Genomic DNA, 15,643 nt, shown 5'->3' with positions numbered 1-15,643 from the left:
ATTGAAGCTTATCCTCTTACATCTACATAAGAAGCTGCCAAAGAACTCAGCATCAACAATTCTACAGTCATTCAACTGTAGGTTGAAATTGGAAAATTGAAAAACCTCAATAAGTGGGTGCCTCATGAGGTGAGTGAAAATTTTTTAAAAAATGTCATTTTGAAGTGTTGTCTTCTTTTCTTTTACACAACAACAACAAACCATTTCTTGATCGGGGTGTGACGTGCGGTGAGAAGTGGATTTTGTGTGAAAACTGGCACTGACTAGCTCAGTGGCTGGACCGAGAAGAAGCTCTAAAGCACTTCCCAAAGCCAAACGTGCACCCAAGAAAGGTCATGGTCACTGTTTGGTGGTCTGCTGCTGGTCTGATTCATTACAGCTTTCTGAATCCCGGCAAAACCTTTATATCTGAGAAGTATGCTCAGCAAATCAATGAAATGCACAGAAAACAGCAAAGCCTGTAGCCAGCCCTTGTCAACAGAAAGAGCCCAATTCTTTTCCATGACAATGCTTGACTGCACATCGCACAACCAACGCTTCAAACGTTGAAGGAATTGGGCTACAGAGCCTCATCTGCCATGTTAATCTGAACTCTCACCAACCACCACTTCTTCAATTAACTTGACAACTTTCTGCAGGGAAAGCACTCCCACAACCAGCAGGATGCAGAAAATGCTTTCCAAGAGTTCATCGAATCATGAAGCATGGATTTTTATGCCACAGGAATAAACAAACTTATTTCTCATTGGCAAAATGTGATTGTAATGATTCCTGTTTTGATTAATGAAGATGTGTTTTAGCCTAGTTATAATGATTTAAAACTCATGGTCTGAAACCACAGTTATGTTTGCACCTAACTAATAGTTTCTTCAAAATATAAGTAGTTGTGAGTACATAATAAACTATTACACATTTACATAATAAACTATTCATTTTGATGAACAGTAAGTTTGAAAAGTAAAAAACTGAGATCAATATAAAGGCTAATAATAGCCTGGTTCTATGCAATTAAAGCAGCATGGGTTCCTTGAAAAACTAGAGCTTTTGGTTTCTCTAATCTGGGCAAGTAAAACCTCGAGCAAAACACTTTGTCTCTCTGAATATTACTGTCTCATCTGAAAAATGGAAACAGTAATACCTAAGAATCATAGATATTACATAACAAAGGGCTTCATCTTAAAAAATTCTCTCCACTTTTGATTTTCTCTAAGCAGGCAAGTATTTACGTTCTAGAATTATACCATCTAATACAGTAGTTACTAGTCATATATAACTATTTAGATTAAATTTATTAAAAGTAAATAAAATTTGGAATTAATTCCTTAGTCATACTGGCCAGTTTCAAATGCTCAGCAGCCTCATGTTGTTGGTGGCTACTGAATCAGACAACATTAATATATTGATAGAACATCTCATTAACTCAGAATGTTCTTTAAGATCATGCTATTATTCTAGAGACTTATTTTGTTTAAAATAGAAAAACTCACTGAAAATACTAAGAAAAAGTCAGTAGTACATGACAAGGATGCTCCTAATGTAAATAAAAGCAGGAACTCAACACACATTGTAATGCATGTTTATTTAGAAACTGTACTTAGTTTTCTAGAATTATTCCTGAAATGTATCTGGGGAAAAAAAGTAGGTTTGATTATAGAGCAAAAAAAATGACAGTATTGTAAGCACTATCACTGCAGATGGTGACTGCAGCCATGAAATTAAAAGACGCTTACTCCTTGGAAGGAAAGTTATGACCAACCTAGATAGCATATTCAAAAGCAGAGACATTACTTTGCCGACTAAGGTCCGTCTAGTCAAGGCTATGGTTTTTCCAGTGGTCATGTATGGATGTGAGAGTTGAACTGTGAAGAAGGCTGAGTGCCGAAGAATTGATGCTTTTGAACTGTGGTGCTGGAGAAGACTCTTCAGAGTCCCTTGGACTGCCTTGGACTGCAAGGAGATCCAACCAGTCCATTCTGAAGGAGATCAGCCCTGGGATTTCTTTGGAAGGAATGATGCTAAAGCTGAAACTCCAGTACTTTGGCCACCTCATGCAAAGAGTTGACTCACTGGAAAAGACTTTGATGCTGGGAGGGACTGGGGGCAGGAGGAGAAGGGGACGGCAGAGGATGAGACAGCTGGATGGCATAACTGACTCGATGGACGTGAGTCTGAGTGAACTCCAAGAGTTGGTGATGCACAGGGAGGCCTGGCATGCTGCGATTCATGGGGTCTCAAAGAGTCGGACACGACTGAGTGACTGAACTGAACTGAACTAAAGATGTGCTTATGAAAGGTGTTTATGAATCTTTCATTGCTTGCCAGTAGAGTTGCTTCATTTGTCTTAAGTTATATTTAATATAATCATCTCTTGGTTTTTCCATTTTTCAGTCCATTCCTTAAGAAGTTATTATTCAATTGCTTATGATTAACTTAGCTTAAAATGTGTTACTAAGGTCTTATTGGACATAATGCCCTGCTTGAATTATGCTATGAATTTGGTCCCCCAATTAACATAGAATTTTCATGTCATTTCAGTGAATAGAATAAAATGGGGAAGTTTTTTTAAATGATAAGGATATTTAAATGTGTACCATTTTAAATGCCTTTTCCATGTGATTGACCCAGACCATATGGGAATTATTCTTTTGTGTAGTATCTCCCCCAACAAATATCTAAAATGGTTTTAGACATAAGAGAATACCACAACAAGTCACTCTTTGAATATTTCACTTTACTTCTCTTGTGGGTCTATCAGATTAAAACTTTACATTTATATTTCATTATAAACTTTGTAATAAATTATTTATAAAATTTACTTTAAATTTTTCAAAATAAATGAAAATAACTACAAGAATCTCAACACCAAAAGTTTCAGAGCAGAGATTCATCTCTGGAGAATCCCCAAATTGTCCTCTCATTCCTGATTGGTTTCAAGTGTGTGAGATGGGACAAGGTCTGGGTGTTAGAGGAGCAATTCTTTCTTCTTTTTCGTTTGCTAATATCATTATTACTTTCATTATTTATTTCTTCAGTTCACTCAAACAACTCTCAGGCTGTAGGCAGAGCACAACCCATGTAAACATGCTGTTGTTGTTGTTCAGTTGCTGAATCATGTCTGACTCTTTGCAACCCCATGGACTGCAGCACGCCAGACTTCTCTGTCCTTCATTATCTCCTGGAGTTTGCTCAAACTCATGTCCATTGAGTCAGTGATGCTATCTAACCATCTCATCCTCTGCTGCCCTCTTCTCCTCTCGATCTCAATCTTTCCCAGCATCAGGGCCTTTTCCAATGAATCGGCTCTTCACATCAGGTGGCTGAAGTATTGGAGCTTCAGCTTCAGTGTCAGTCCTTCCAGTGAATATTCAGGGTTGATTACCTTTAGGATTGACTGGTACATGTACTTACATGTAAAATAAGATTTGGCTCTTTTGACACGAAGGCAGACCAGAGCATTTCTTAACCTACCATTTTACACAGTCAACCCAGTCTTGAGCCAGCCATTTGGTTTCTTTCCTCTTGGACTTCTATCCCACTAGCCTTCGCTTCCCATTACTCACCCTCTGCTTGCCTACTTTTCCACATCTAGATCCACTTCCAGGCTTTCTGTGTAGCCAGAGATCACATTAGGTTTTATAGACTCACTTACCTGGATTTGAATGGCTCAGGCTTTTTCTAGTCTGAGAACCTGGAGAAAGAAATTCTTGGAGGCTGACCTACTCACTTGTAATGGGGGCATATTGAAAGCAACTCTTCTATGGATTGTTTTAAGGGCTAAATGAGAAATAAAGTGCTCAGCATGGTTCCTGGCATCTATAAGTATTCAATCTTAGCTGTCAAACCGTTCTTCACCCCCTCCTCCATTTCCACCACTACCATCTTGTTACTGATTTGGCTTCCCTTTGATTCTGATTCTAGGAGTCAGGTGCGCTGACAGTGTAATAAAATGTTATGCATGCTAGAAAGGCTTCCCCCTCGTACTCTTATCAGTCCTTTGAGGTTGCGCTATTGCATGCATCAGCAAGACTGAGTTCCTGAAAATGCATACTTAGGATCAGCCTCTAAAATAGAATGACCAAATAAGAAAGTCACCATACTATCAAGCAGAGTGATCAGCCTTCCTACATAAATCCACTCTCGAGTTGTCTTAGCTGCAGCTGACACAATGGCTAGACAGTTTTGTGATTCATTTATATCCATCCCCCTATACTCTGACTGATGTTTACTGTAAGGATGCATCCATATTTAACATCTATCCTTTTACTTTCCAAATAGTTTGTATCACTTCACAGCAGAAATGACCCTGTAAGAGCTGAATCTCAAAAAGAGCAAAGCGGGACTTCCCTGGTGGTACAGTGGATAGGAATTTACCTGTCAATGCAGGGACATGAATTCCATTCGTGGTCTGGGAAGATCCCACAGCTAAGCGACTGAGCCTGTGTGCCTCAACTCCTGAGCCCGTGGCCACAGTCGTTAAAGCCCGCGTGCTTAGAGCCCAGCGCTCTGCAGCAGGAGAGACCACTGCGGAGGAAGCCCCGCACTCAACAACGGGAGAGAGCCCCCTCACCACGACCCGAGGGAGCCTTCTCACCACGACCGGAGAGCCCCCTCACCACGACCAGAGATGGCCCCTCACCACGACCGCAGACGGCCCCTCACCACAACGGGAGATGGCCCACTCACCACGACCACAGACAGCCCCTCACCACGACTACAGACGGCCCCTCACCACGACCGGAGAAAGCGGGGCAAGGCAGCAAAGATCCAGCGCGACCAAAACAAATACACGTGAGACTATTAAGAAGAGTGAACAAAACAAAAATTCTATCTGTTGAGGTTAAAAAAAGACCTGGAACTATTATCCACATTTAATGCCCCAGACAAAACGGGGACCAAAATTTCCCCTCCTGTGTCCTTGCCTTATCTCCACAAGCATCTTTCTGACTCTCATGTCTCTATTTGGTGATTGTGCTTTCTCTATTTTTCCCCTACTCCATCAAAGACTGCTTTAAGGGGGCAAACATCCAATAACTTCATTCACATTAAGACCTAAGTTAGTAATACCTGCAAGTCTTAATAGGGTGTTTCCCGTGGGGGGTTTATATTTTAATGTGGACCAAAAGACCGCATCTATCAAAGAGTGATTTTGGGGATCACAAGGTGAAGAAGGTCACACACGGAAGCTGTAGTTACTTCTCTGGCCCGTGAGCCATGGGGCAGAGTGGGGTCTGTGAGGCAGAGGCAGGAGTTGAGGCCAAGATAGCACACTGTGGGCGCCCCTACATGAGCCAGGGCTAAGTGGGGAGCAGGGGTGGGCAGGCTCAATGACAGGGGCTGTCTGTCACTCAGCTTCCAGGGGTCAGTGTAGGAGAGGTCCAGGAAGACACAGCCAGGTGACTCGGGGAATCTAGGAACAAGCGATACGCAGACTGGGAGACCAGGAGCCAGCAGTGTCAGGAAGCACGGACTCCATTAGAGACCTGGAGTTTAAGGCAGGCTCAGTTTTTCAGACCAGGATGAGAAATTCTGAGGTTGAATTCAAGAGGCATAGGGGCACCAGGCAGAAAACCACAGTCAGGAACCACCATGTTCCTTGTCACACCTGAGACCTTGGCTCTGGTGCTCACTCCAAAGCAGCCTGTATAGTCCGTGGAATTCTCTAGGCCAGAATACTGGAGTGGGCTGGCCAGAATACTGGAGTGGGTAGCCCTTCCCTTTGCCAGGGGATCTTCCCAACCAAGGGACTGAACCCAGGTCTCCCACATTGCAGGTGGATTCTTTACCAGCTGAGCCACAAGGGAAGCCCAAGGATTCCAAAGAGGGTAGCCTATCCCTTCTCCAGGGAATCTTCCCTACCCAGGGTCTCCTGCATTGCAGGGGAATTCTTTACCAATTGAGCTATTAGGGAAGCCCCCAAAGCAGCTAGATCCAGTCAAAAAGGTTTGGAACCAGTGGGTCCTGGTTCTGAACTGGACAGACACTTACTTGCCTCTTTCGCCACACTCCAGATGCTGCCTGTGCTCCAGAACTGAGCCCCAGTTACTTTTCACCTCTGGGATTTTCCAGTGTGTGGTTTTGATGCCTCTCAGATGATCTTTCTGCGCTAAGGCTCGCGTTCCCGTGTTTTAGCACCTTATTTCCCTACATTCTCCATATCTGGTATTAGTGCCAGCTTTTCAGGCTCACTTGTTTGTAGTGACTTCTTTTGCACACAGAGTAACCAAGAGATGCCTCAGACAATGTTTAAACCATGTCCCTGCTCCCAGGCCAAACTTAGCCTACTTCATCTCAATTACTGTCAATGGAAGCCCTAAAAAAACTTGCTGTAGGAAGAACTTGCTCCATGCATGGTATTTCAAAGATGTGATAAGGGAGTCTGTCTAGTAGCCTGAGCCTGATAACTCAAAGAAGATAAGGTAAAGAGCCCCAAATCCACTGTCCTAATCAATGCTTCTGCTATGTCAGGGCCTACTCCAGATGTCATAGGTCTCCTTAAACCATTCAGCAAATTTGGGGAAGATTTTGAGATTCTACTTGTTTGGGGGATTGGGACCATATTAGTTTTTAAGAATGCTGCAATAATGCTGCATAATAAACCATCACCAAATCTCATTGACTTAGAGGTACAAACATTTTGTGCCCAGATGCCTCTTTAGGAGCTTGCTGGACCAGGTCTGCTTCAGACTGCAGTATAGGACTAAATCTGCTCCACATTTCTCCTTTTAGGACACAGGCTGAAGGAATGCAGATTACTTAGGCCATGTGCCTTTCATGGCAGATAACACGATTACAAGAGAGCAAACCACACTATAAGAGTACATGCAAAGCTTCTCACATACATGGCATAGATTATATCTGCTCACATTTCAGTGGCATCATAGCCAAAGGACTTTGGTATCATATTAGAAAAATTTTTGAAAGACCAATGTCAAGCAGCTTCTTTTATGAGGTTTATGGTTTCAGGTCGTATGTTTAAGTCTTTAACCTGTTTCAAATTAATTTTTGTAAGTGGTATTAGATAGAGGTCTGGTTTCATTCTGCTGCGTGTGGTTATCCAGTTTTCATAATTTATTGGATAGATTATACTTTGCCAATTGCGTTTTTTGGCTCCCTTGTCAAACATTACTTGCTCATATATTGAGGGATTATTTCTTAGCTCTCATTTGTGTTCCACAAGCCTCTATGTCTATTTTTATGCTGGTACCATACTGTTTAATTACTGTAGCTTGGTAGTTTGAAATCAGAAGATGTGATCCTTCCAGGTTTGTTCCTGTTCACTATTGTTTTGGTTAGTAGGGGTCTTTGGGGATTTCACACACGATTTAGGGTTCTTCATTCTATTTCTGTGAAAAGGTCTATTGGAATTTTGATAGAGATTGCTTTAACTCTGTAGATAGTTTTTGGTTGTATGGACATTTTAACAATATTAATTATTTTGATGTATTTGTTTGTGCCTTCTTCAATTTCTTTCATAAAAGTTTTGTAGCTTTCATAGTACAGATTATTCATTTCTTTGGTTAAGTATATTCCTAGCAGCAGCAAACATGTATTATCATTTTTGCTTTATATGTGGGCTTTATTATGGTGAGGTATGTTTCTTCCCCTAATCCTAACCCTAACCCTGGGTTTTTAATCATAAATGAATATTGAATTTTGTGAAATGCTTTCTCTGCATCTATTGAGATGATCATATGATTTTTAGCTTTGTGAACTTGAATGTTCAAGTGTCTCCTCAGATTAAGAAAGTTCTCAGCTATAATTTCTTTAACAAAGTTTCGTTTCCTCCATACCTCCTTCTGGAACTCCAATGATTCTGATATTTGTTCATTTAATGATGTTCTATAGATCATGCAGGCTTTCTTTGCTCTTTTTTAATTCTTTTTTCTTTTTTCTCCTCTGGCTAGGTTTTATCAAAGTTCCTATCCTCTAGATCTTTCATTCTGTCTTCTGTTTAGTCTATTCTACTGTTGATGCTCTTTATTACATTTTTTATTAATTCACTTTTTATTACATTTTTTTATTAATTCATTTTTAAAATTAATTCAGCTCCAGGATTTGTTTGGTTCTTTTTCACACTTTCCATGTCCTTCTCAAACTTCTCATTTTGTTTGTGTTTCGTTTTTCTGATTTCATTGTGTGTGTGTGTGTGTGTGTTGTGTAGAGCTTCCTTAAACCAGTGATTTTGAATTCTTGAAGTCCATATTAGGTAAGTTTCAGATTTTATGTTTTTGGGGTTGATTTCTGGAAGATTACTGTGATCCTCTGATGGTATCATATTTCCTTGATTTTTTATATCTTTTGAAGTTTAGCATTCCTGTCTTCACATTTGAAATAATAGTCACTTCTTCCAATCTTTACTAACTGCCTCTGGGAAGAAATATCTATCATTTGCCCTGATGGGGATTCTGAGGCTTTCCCTGACCCTCTCTGGTTATGCCTGGTCCACGTTTCTTGCTTCCTCTTGTGGCCAAATTTTTAAGCTTCTAAGCCTCCTTCAGAAAAGGCAGAGGAACCAGAGATCAAATTGCCAACATCTGCTGGATCATCGAAAAAGCAAGAGAGTTCCAGAAAAAATATCTTTCTGCTTTATTGACTATGCCAAAACCTTTAACTGTGTGGATCACAATAAACTGTGGGAAATTCTGAAAGAGATGGGAATACCAGACCACCTGACCTGCCTCTTGAGAAACCTATATGCAGGTCAGGAAGCAACAGTTAGAACTGGACATGGAACAACAGACTGGTTCCAAATAGGAAAAGGAGTACATCAAGGCTGTATATTGTCACCCTGCTTATTTAACTTATATGCAGAGTACATCATGAGAAATGCTGGACTGGAAGAAACACAAGCTGGAATCAAGATTTCTGGGAGAAATATCAATCACCTCAGATATGCAGATGACACCACCCTTATGGCAGAAAGGGAAGAAGAACTAAAGAGCCTCTTGATGAAAGTGAAAGAGGAGAGTGAAAAAGTTGGCTTAAAGCTCAACATTCAGAAAACAAAGATCATGGCATCCAGTCCCATCACTTCATGGGAAATAGATGGGGAAACAGTGGAAACAGTGTCAGACTTTATTTTGGGGGGCTCCAAAATCACTGCAGATGGTGACTGCAGCCATGAAATTAAAAGACGCTTACTCCTTGGAAGGAAAGTTATGAACAACCCAGATAGCATATTCAAAAGCAGAGACAGTACTTTGCCAACAAAGGTCCATCTAGTCAAGGCTATGGTTTTTTTCCAGTGGTCATGTACGGATGTGAGAGTTGGACTGTGAAGAAGGCTGAGCGCTGAAGAATTGATGTTTTTGAACTGTGGTGTTGGAGGAGACTCTTGAGAGTCCCTTGGACTGCAAGATCCAAGCAGTCCATCCTAAAGGAGATCTCCTGGGTGTTCATTGGAAGAACTGATGTTGAAGCTGAAACTCCAATATTTTGGCCACCTGATGTGAAGAGCTGACTCATTTGAAAAGACCCTGATGCTGGAAAAGATTGAGGGCAGGAGGAGAAGGGGATGACAGAGGATGAGATGGCTGGATGGCATCAGTGACTCAATGGACATGGGTTTGAGTAAACTGCAGGAGTTGGTGATAGACAGGGAGGCCTGGCATGCTGAAGTTCATGGGGTGGCAAAGAGTCGGACACGACTGAGCGACTGAACTGAACTGAACTGAAAGCCTCCTTTTAATCATGCAGCACAACATGCCAAGTGCTAACAGCCTCCCGTTTGCTTTCTCAGTGGTGGCACTAAAACTCAATTTTGTGGTCTCTCCCTGGTCCACATATTTGGGCTGCCTTTCTGCACATGCTCACTGGCCACGTGCCAAAGCTTACTCTCATCACCACCACTATGAGCTCACAGAGGGAGCTGGCCAGAGGGTGGAGACGTGTGTGTGTCCTAGGGTTGCCCATGTGCCAGGTGAGGAAGTCTGCAGGTGAGGTGAGGCCTTTCAGGAAGCTCGATGGTGAAGAATCCGCCTGCCAATGGAGGAGATACACATTGGATTCCTGGGTTGGTAAGATCCCCTGGAGTTGGAAATGGAAACCCACTCTAGTACTCTGCCTGGAGAATTCACTAGACTGAGAAGCCTGATGGGCTACAGTCCATGGGGTTGCAAAGAGTCTGACATGACTGAGGAACCTGAGAATGCACACACAGGTGACGTGAATCCAGTGGCTCATAGGTGAGCTTGTTGACAAAGTCCCTGATACGGTTCGTAGTATCTTTATCACTGATTTGCCCTCAAGAGTCCTGTCTGCTGCTCTTCCAGCTGCTCCTCCCCTTAAGTCAGAATTCAGCACTCTGGATGGGGCATGAGAGAAACGGGCCTTTTGGCATCATCTGGCACAGCTGGGGAAGCTGAATGCTCACTCACATGCTCTCCCCACACCACCCCCTCCCACGTGAGAAGTCACAGGCAAAGAAGGTCTCCCTGGACTCTAAGCTTTGCCACCTTTCGGGGAAGGCTAATATGGATAGAGTCAAGCTGTCCCTTTTACCTTCTCCAATGCATCCAAACTCATGTGGTTTTTTTTTTTTTTTGCTTCAGTGGTGTTCTGGCACTTCACTGGAAACCTGAACTTCCACAAAGATTCTCTCATCTGCAAGTAATTGTTTGCGGCAAGGTCTGTAGAGGTTCCCATTCCCTGGTTAAGAGGAGCTAGAACTGATTCCTGGGCCACCACAGGATGTACACGTAGACCAAGATCTCTGTGGCTATTCCCAATGCACAGGGGGGTCAGTTTCTCCCAAAGTCCCTTGGCATGTGGTTCTGGACCCCACATCTTCCATAAAGGCACTTTGAGTGCAGTTGGTTGTTAAATTACTGTTGTTTGGGGCAGGAGTGTGGGATGACTGAGGGACTTCTCATTCGCTGTGTTGCTGATATTGTCATTTCTCCACAAATCATTTCTCCCGAAGTCAGGGTTTTCACCAAAGTCTGCATATTCCTCTATTACGTTTGTTGAAAGATGCATAGCTTTTCACATTTTACTATCTCTGAAGTCAGAATATAGCTGGCAACAGTGATGTGTTAAAGTTTCACTGCTAGTATTTTTTTTTAATGAAATGTACAATTAAAGGCATAACTATGGAAAAAATATTAGACATTTAGATCAAGATACAGTTTCAAAAATTGATACCAAATCTCCCATTCCATGTATCCAAATACCAGTACCTGTTTAATCACTGTTGGAAAGATGTGGGAGAATTTCCAAGGAGCTTATCTATTGTTCCTCATTGACGAGGAAGGGGAAGTTCAGTTTTATAACCCAAGGGCATAGTCTTCCTTTCATGAGTTCCAATCCAGGATGACGCCCTATCACGGATAGCTTTCTTGTGCTGTGCTGTTCTATGCTTAGTTACTCAGTCGTGTACGACCCTTTGACTCCATGGACTATAGCCCCCCAGGCTCTGCTGTCCATGGGGATTCTCCAGGCAAGAATACTGCAGTGGGTTGCTATGTCCTCCTTCAGGGGATCTTCCCAAGACAGGGATCAAACCCAGGTTTTGTGCATTGCAGGTGGATTCTTTACCATCTGAGCCACCAGGTAAGCCCAAGAATACTGGAGTGGGTAGCCTATCCCTTCTCCATGGGACCTTCCCAACCCAGGCATCTAACGGGTCTCCTGCATTGCAAGCAGATTCTTTGCCAGCTGAGCTACCAGGGAAGTGCTAGCTTTCTTGTACTTTATAGCTCATCTCTGAAAATCTGTGAACAAATAAGATAGGGAGCCATGCCAATACCTGCCATCCCCAGCTGGCCTCACCAGCTTGACACCACAGTATCTTTCACACAGAACCCAATCCTGATAAGGACCTGAGTAAAGTCTTACGATATAGTGAATATAACAACAGAGCCACCGACTGCCACGATGTTCCACCATGCCACCTGATCAACACGGGAGACCTGACTCCCATCTTCCTGTGCAGTAAAAGCTGTCTCTGTCCGTGAGTACGTTGCTAGCTTCCTGCAAATCAGGACCTCCTGCTAATTTACCCTCTCCCTTATCCCCCTTTGTCCCTGCAATGTCCACAGCTTCTTGGGGTGAATGCAGGTCACCTGATGCTTCTATTCTTTTTTGGGCTCTTGTTTCAGCCCTGCTATGAGGGGATTTAAAGGATCTTAAGGATGTAGCTAAGGCATTCCCAGCAGTTTATATTATTGGTTTGCATCCTGAAAGGACATTTAAGACACACACTTTAGGGGCGCATAGGTGAAAGATAAATTCTCCTCTCAAGAAAGACAGGCATGCAAATGCCTAAATACAGTAAAATCAGAATACTTTAAAGGCCCAAGCCGAATGCTTTAAAACTAGATGTGAATGGGAGATGGGAGTAAAGAGTCAGATAGGCTTTACAGAACACTTTGAACAGAGCCAGTTTCTTCAGAGGCATTTTTCGTAAAGGTGTAATGCACAAAAATGCACCATTCTGTACAGGAAAGACTTGAGTTTGGTACACCTTGAGAGATAAAGGATGAAGGCAGTTTCAACTGAAATGAAAAGGAGGAGACATTTATGCAATATGAAGGGATTAAACATGATGCCTTAGATGTGATTCCTCAGAAGCAGAACCTGAGCTATTCTCAGGAGAAACCTTCAGGAAGGGAACAAGGGAAGAAGTTAGAGGATCATCAGCCAAAGTCTACACTCACACTGTTCCTGCAGGGAGCCCTGGGGTTCTTACATCATTGCTGCTACAAATGCTCTCCTTTAAAGCAAGGGAACTGGGCTTCTCTTCCATTTCATCAACCACTGATTGGAGGGTCTTGCCAGGAAAAGGCACAGCTTCCCAGTCCATTCCAGGTAATGTGGTTTCCACAGGACAAGGACAATTCTCCAGGGAATGGTATATCTATGAACTACAAGCAGCATCACTCATGTCAGCTGAATGTCTGGATAAAGCACCAAATTCATGAACAGAAGGAGTGTTTTCTTTTTGTTATTGGAGTATAACTGCCTTACAATGTTGTGTTAATTTCTACTGTACAACAAAGTGAATCAGCTATATGCATAGATATATCCACTCTTTTCTTAGATTTCTTCCCCGTTTAGGTCACCAAAGAGCACTGAGTAGAGTTCCTTGTGCTATAAAGTAGGTGTTCCTTAGTTATCTATCTTATACATAGTTCAGTTCAGTTCAGTCGCTCAGTCGTGTCCAACTCTTTGCGATCCCATTAACTGCAGCACACCAGGCCTCCCTGTCCATCACCAACTCCCGGAGTTCACTCAAACTCACATCCATCGAGTCGGTGATGCCATCCAGCCATCTCATCCTCTGTTGTCCCCTTCTCCTCCTGCTCTCAATCTTTCCTCGCATCAGGGACTTTTCAAATGAGTCAGCTCTTCGCATCAGACGGCCAAAGGATTGGGGTTTCAGCTTCAACATCAGTCCTTCCAATGAACACCCAAGATCGATCTCCTTTAGGATGGACTGCTTGGATCTCCTTGCTGTTCAAGGGACTCTCAAGAGTCTTCTCCAACACCACAGTTCAAAAGCATCAAGTCTTCGGCACTCAGCTTTCTTTATAGTCCAACTCTCACATCAGTACATGACCACTGGAAAAACCATAGCCTTGACTAGACGGACTTTGTTGGCAAAGTAATGTCTCTGCTTTTGAATATGCTATCTAGGTTGGTCATAAGTTTCCTTCCAAGGAGTAAGCGTCTTTTAATTTCATGGCTGCAATCACCATCTGAAGTGATTTTGGAGCCCATTTTCCACAGTTTCCACTGTTTCCCCGTCTATTTCCCATGAAGTGATGGGACCAGATGCCATGATCTTCATTTTCTGAATGTTGAGCTTTAAGCCAACTTTTTCACTCTCTTCTCTCACTTTCATCAAGAGGCTCTTTAGTTCTTCTTCACTTTCTGCCATAAGGGTGGTGTCATCTGCATATCTGAGGTTATTGATATTTCTCCTGGCAATCTTGATTCCAGCTTGTGCTTCTTCCAGCCCAGCATTTCTCATGATGTACTCTGCATATAAGTTAAATAAGCAGGGTGACAATATACAGCCTTGACGTACTCCTTTTCCTATTTGGAACCAGTCTGTTGTTCCATGTCCAGTTCTAACTGTTGCTTCTTGACCTGCATATAGGTTTCTCAAGAGGCAGGTCAGGTGGTCTGGTATCCCCTTCTCTTTCAGAATTTTCCACAGTTTTTTGTGATCCACATAGTCAAAGGCTTTGGCATAGTCAATAAAGCAGAAAGAGACGTTTTTCTGGAACTCTATTGCTTTTTTCATGATCCAGCGGATGTTGGTAGTTTGATCTCTGGTTCCTCTGCCTTTTCTAAAATCAGCTTGAACATCTGGAAGTTCTCGGTTCACGTATTGCTGAAGCCTGGCTTGGAGATTTTTGAGCATTACTTTACTAGCATGTGAGATGAGTGCAACTGTGCGATAGTTTGAGCATTCTTTGCCATTGCCTTTGTTTGGCATTGGAATGAAAACTGACCTTTTCCAGTCCTGTGGCCACTGCTGTATCAATAGTGTATATGTGTCAGTCCCAACCTCCTAATAGTAGAAGAGTTTTGGTAAGACTTAGTGGCACACTGGATACTGATTTTTTTTTTTAATGAGCTTTCTATATTATGTTTCATTATGCTTTCTATATTATGGGTTTTTTTTCTTTTTTTTTGACTGTGTCATGCAGTTTGCAGGATCTTTAGTTCCCCACCAGGAACTGAACCTAGCCCACGGTGTTGAGAGGACACCAAATGCTAAACACTGGGCCACGGGAACTTCCATCCATTTTTTGTTTTTGTTTATCTCTACAATGATCATATGTATTTTAAAACTGTAAAGCAATATACAAAAAAGAAAGTGAGAAAGACCTACTAGCTTCATACTAAAGTAAATCTGCCTTTCTTTCTCTTTCCATTCTAGTAGAGATACTATGGAGAAGGCAATGGCACCCCACTCCAGTACTCTTGCCTGGAAAATCCCATGGATGGAGGAGCCTGGTAGGCTGCAGTCCATGGGGTCGCTAGGAGTCGGACACGACTGAACGACTTCACTTTCACTTTTCACTTTCATGCATTGGAGAAGGAAATGACAACCCACTCCAGTGTTCTTGCCTGGAGAATCTCAGGGACGGGGAGCCTGGTGGGCTGCCATCTCTGGGGTCACACAGAGTCAGACACGACTGAAGCGACTTAGCAGCAGAGATACTATGGAAGAATGCCTAGGACTTGATGAGCTCTATCAGGAGAATCAAGCATTTTTACCAAGCTTATATATTAGGACTCAATTCAAACTTGTTAGAAAGAAGAGGGAACTTATTGGCTCAGGTCACCATAAAGGGGGAGTTTGGTGCTGACCTATGGAAAGGTAAGCAAACAGCTGTGACCTTCAGTTCCAAGTGTTAGTTACTAGCTCTGATTGGAATCTATCTTACTGATCACGCTTGAGTCTCACGTCCTTCCCTGTAATAACTGCTAATATCACAGAGATAGACTGCAGATTCACCTGGGCCTTGAGTCAGACACCTTCCCTTGTGACTAAAGTCATGGAATCTCATGAGTGACAATACCCCTGGGGCCACAAAGGATGCAAAAGAAACCTATACTCAGAGGATATAGAAGCTGCTGAAATGACATCGGAGAAGGCAATCGCAACCCACTCCAGTACTCTTGCCTG

Source organism: Capricornis sumatraensis, chromosome 15, assembly GCF_032405125.1.
Source record: "Capricornis sumatraensis isolate serow.1 chromosome 15, serow.2, whole genome shotgun sequence".
In the NCBI taxonomy this organism is placed as follows: domain Eukaryota; kingdom Metazoa; phylum Chordata; class Mammalia; order Artiodactyla; family Bovidae; genus Capricornis; species Capricornis sumatraensis.
This window is presented reverse-complemented; position numbering follows the sequence as displayed.